Consider the following 1,947-nt stretch of genomic DNA (forward strand, 5'->3'; position numbering starts at 1 on the left):
GTGTCTGAGGTCAGACACAAAGGATTGTTTTATAACCATTGAGATATCAGTTTGTGTCTCATCTCTTAGACTTAATGGAAAGCCTGGTACAAGCTCTCATAGGAAACAGTAGTACAGACCCAGCAAGACTTACCATCTTGACATACAGTGTTAAGTTAACATGAATTGATTATACGCTAGCTCATTGCTTCAGAGAAAAATCTATAGCTACTAATGGATTTTGCTCCTGAGGTTGAGAGTCACAAAAATATTACATTCCTTTCCTTGAATATTAGTTAATTTCTCTTTAGTGACCACTTTAGGAAGTAAAGGACCACAGAAGGCTAAAAGGTTCCCATAAAATTCAACTACTACACTTTTAAAGAAAATAAAGTGGGCTTTCATGTCAGGGTGTGGTTTCTTCTATGACAGCTCTGGTAACAACTAGTGATTATCATTCTGGTCACCTGTACTTCCCCTAATGGTTACCCATGACAATTCCATTTATTGTGCAGGAAAACCTTGACTGAGCAAAGCATATACAATCATGCATAGTGCATTTAATCCTGTTTATAGTGTTGGAAAAATACAGTCTGACTTGATCCTCATTAAGAAAATCTCCTTTCAATACTTGATGGATGAGAAAAGAAAATATATCTGTGAAAGACAGAGAGGAAAAAGTCCCCTCATCTGAAATAAACTTTGCTGCTATTTAATATGATTTCATTGCAGAAACAAATGTTCAAATTGACAAATAGAAACAATCTGAACACTATTTGTTCCTGAAGGAAAAGAAATTTAGCAAATGCCTTAAACCCTCTACTGAGGTTTCCTCATCTGTAAACTAAGACAATAAAAGTTTCTCTCCTCAAAATGAATTATTTTTGCTTTAATAGTTTGTTTGTTTTTAGGACAAAGTGTGAATGCAGTTCCCCACTACCACACATTATGCAGTAGAGTTTCCCACATTTGTGGAAATCACAGGGGTCAGCACATCCAGAGAGCAACGGGGAATGTTCGCCCTGGGAAAACCACTTTCATGATCATGGTATCTCCCCTGCCAGGTAAGTATTTTTAATTGGTATTTTAAATGTAGAAAATAAGTTGTAACCACTCTAAAATCTAAAGCCAAATACTTATACATTTCCAATAAAATATACCCTAAAGTAACTGACAATGTATTTGGTCTGTGCATAAGATTTAAAAGTTTGGAGTTGGAAGGTCTAGAATCGGTAGATTGCGGAAATAGCCCTGATCCTTTGCTCATCCACATGATTTGCTATATAACTTTATGATCCTCTCGCATGGACATGGGAGCAAGACACAATTTCTACCCGAGTGCAGCCATGTACTGCTTTAGCCAATGACATGTTAAAAAGTATGATGTAAAGAAAAGATTAGGGCTTATACAACTGGGTTCATTCTTACACTTGCCTTATAACAACACTGCCATGAAAGGACATACCTGGGCTAACCTGATAAAGGATGGGAGACATATGGAACAGAGCTCAGGTTTCCCAGTTTTCCCAGGTAAGGCCATGCTAAATTATCTGATAATCAGGTAACCCCCAAGCATGATCAGCATTGCTGCTAGGACTATTTCATTCAGGTAAGGAAAAAATGTTTATGATTGTTTGTCACAGAAGTTCTGTGGTTGTTTGTTCCACATTATTATTAAGGCTATAGGGAGCTGATTAAAAACCTGTATCAAAAATGGAGTGCTGCTGTAACCAAAATATGATCTGTTGATTTTGGGACCAGGAGACAGATAGTAAGGATAGCATTAAAGAAGGCTGTAAAAACTGAAAAAGAAAACTATGACAGGAAAAGTGAAGTGTGATACCTGTGTTATGAAGTTGTGTCACATTTAGTAGAACCATAATATGTAACCTGAAAGTCAGATAATATACCTAATGAACTTCGGAAATTGACTTAAAGAGATGCCCAAGGTAAGTACTGATAACATCT

The 1,947-nt window shown here is 36.6% G+C and overlaps 1 non-coding gene across 1 annotated transcript; it reads right to left on the reverse strand.

Annotated features, from left to right (window-relative positions):
• Positions 1-887: 887 nt before the first annotated feature.
• LOC148094495 (U1 spliceosomal RNA) lies at positions 888-1,051 on the reverse strand. Its single transcript, XR_015716531.1, has one exon. It is a non-coding gene; the product is annotated as a U1 spliceosomal RNA (small nuclear RNA).
• Positions 1,052-1,947: the final 896 nt, after the last annotated feature.

This window comes from Miniopterus natalensis, chromosome 1, assembly GCF_054644295.1.
Source record: "Miniopterus natalensis isolate mMinNat1 chromosome 1, mMinNat1.hap1, whole genome shotgun sequence".
Classification (NCBI taxonomy): domain Eukaryota; kingdom Metazoa; phylum Chordata; class Mammalia; order Chiroptera; family Miniopteridae; genus Miniopterus; species Miniopterus natalensis.